Source organism: Zonotrichia leucophrys, unplaced genomic scaffold (genome assembly GCF_028769735.1).
Source record: "Zonotrichia leucophrys gambelii isolate GWCS_2022_RI unplaced genomic scaffold, RI_Zleu_2.0 Scaffold_150_111975, whole genome shotgun sequence".
NCBI lineage: Eukaryota > Metazoa > Chordata > Aves > Passeriformes > Passerellidae > Zonotrichia > Zonotrichia leucophrys.
This window is the reverse complement of record NW_026992355.1, coordinates 3374-5746: the sequence shown is the minus strand read 5'-3', so window position 1 is coordinate 5746 and position 2373 is coordinate 3374. Positions and strand designations below refer to the sequence as shown.

Sequence of the window (2373 nt, the reverse complement as noted above, 5' to 3'; positions counted from 1 at the left end):
GCAGGAGCAGCTCCCTGGGAGCCTCGGGAATGTCCCTCTGGGATCCACGGCACACACTCCCAGGGGCTGGAATGGCAGTTCCCAGCCAGGAAAAGATGTTCCTCCCCTGAGATGCAAAGCTCTTAAGAAGGAGCCAAAAGCCAAGTGGAGCAAGATCTTACAGTGACATTTCACTGCCAGCCTTCATGACTTCACTCCTGGCTGTTGTAGCTCCTGGATTGGGAATTAAATCAGGGCAGGGTCTTTGCTGGGAGCTGCCCTGGGTCAAGAGAGACTCTGAGAGAGAAGGCAAAACGAGGCAGCAGAGAAAGGAGGGCACAAACACAATAAGCTGAGAAAGTGGCACTCTGAAAAACAAACTGGAACTGACTGAAAATGAATGGGACAGAAATCAGTAATTCTAAAAGTTTCATTTACTATCAAAATATGTCCCAACCCCCAGCCCCACACAAACCTGATCCCACACCCTCAAATTTGGATCCCACTTCTTCCCATCTCCTTCTAATCCCATCTCAGCCTGGAGGCTGTGGAATTGAGTAATTTCAGCATGGACTGAATTTTTCTGAGGTGGGAACAAGGCATGATAAGGTGCAACTGAGCCTTTTTAGGGTAAGTTTTAGTTGTTTTCAGTGGGACAGTGATTTTGAGGCAACAGATTGATCTCTGTTGGCTCTTGGAATGCAAAGAGATGGAGAACACTACCTGAAAGAATCCAACAGGGAGGAAAAGCCCAAGAGATCCCACAGGGTGAGAGGCTCCATACCCAGTCCAGGATGCTCTGAGGAGGAAACAACCACCCTGTGCCAGGAAGGTGGACAAAGCTTCTGCCAGAGAAGAACCCACAAATCTTCCAGAATATGTCCCCAAACCTAAATTCCCCCTGAAATACCTATGAAATGGTGGGACCTAAAACATCTCTGATCAATTTCATTCTTTTTAGTCCTATTTCATATGGTTTTAAGGAAAGAAGATAATTCACAAGAAAATTAAGGCCAAACCAAAAGGATGACCAGCCATCTGTCTTCCTAACATGGATCACAGGGAATGTGGATCAGCAGGGCTCTGACCAACATTGTTCCTCACATGGGGGATGAAGTTTGAGCAGTGCACAAAGCTCTTCTTGCAGTCGGGGCATTTGAAGGACTTCCCTTACCGGTGCTCCCGTTGGTGTCTGGTCAAGTGAGAGCTGCTGGAGAAGCTCTTCCCACACTGGGGACACTCGTAGGGCCTCTCCCCAGTGTGGATGCGCTTCTGGGTGATGAGGTGGGAATTGTGCTTGAAGCCCTTCCCATAGTCGGGGCAATGGAAGGGCCTCTCATCCATGTGAATCCATTGGTGCTGGAGAAGATGGGAGCTGGTCTGAAACCTCTTCCTACACTCAGGACACTCGGTAGGGCCTCTCCCCAGTGTAGATCATTTGGTGGACAATCAGCTGGGACCTCCAACTGAAGGTCATCTCACATTCCCCACACTTGTGGGGAATCCTCTCCCCAGTGAGGATTCTCTGGTGATGGATCAAGTGAGAGCTGCAGATGAAGCTTATCCCACATTCCCCAAACTCATACGGCTTCTTGCCTTTGTGGATGTGCCGGTGGGTGACAAGGGTGGAGTTGTGCGTGAAGCCCTTCCCGCCATCAGGGCAGCAGAATGGCCTCCCCTCGGTGTGAATCTGCTGGTGGTGGATGAGATGGGAGCTGATCTGAAACCTCTTCCGACACTTGGGACACTCGTAGGGCCTCTCCCCACTGTGGATGCGTTGGTGGGTCACAGGGGTGGATCTGTGGCTGAAGCCCTTCCCACACTCCCCACACTCATAGGGCCATTCCCCAGTGTGGATCATCTGGTGGCTGATCAGGGTGCTGCTCTGCCTGAAGCTCTTCCCACACTGCAAGCACTTGTAGGGCTTCTCCCCATCATGAAGCTGCTCATGGGGCACCAGCTCTGAGCTCTGGCTGAAGCTCTGTCCCCCTTCCTGGCCCAGGGTGGGTCTTTCCTCCTCAGAGCACCTGGGCTGGGTTTGCAGCCCCTCCTCCTGTGGAATCTCTGTGACTTTTCCTCCCCATTGGATTCCTGTGCCCTGGAGTCACTCAAAATGGCCTCTTCCACAAGGTTCTGCTGTGGAGATTTGTCCTCCCTGGACTTCATCCTCATTTCCTTCCCTGGAGGAGGAAGGACAAGGACAGGATGGGATTTGCCTCCGTGCCACAGGAAGGGGAAGGAGATCCCCCCAGTGCATCCCCAGCAGGAAGAGGTTGGCAGCAGGGCTGTCCTGCAGCTGGGGGCCATGCTGGGCTGGGAGATGGAGCAGGAGAGAGGGGGAAAGGGGCACTGACTTCCTCCTCACCTGCCTGGGTGTCCTGGGGCTCCTTCCTG

General features: G+C 52.7%; 1 pseudogene; it reads right to left on the bottom strand.

Moving 5' to 3' along the window:
- Positions 1-1149: 1149 nt before the first annotated feature.
- LOC135461015 (zinc finger protein 154-like) lies at positions 1150-1960 on the bottom strand (annotated as a pseudogene).
- Between the last annotated feature and the right edge of the window lie 413 nt (positions 1961-2373).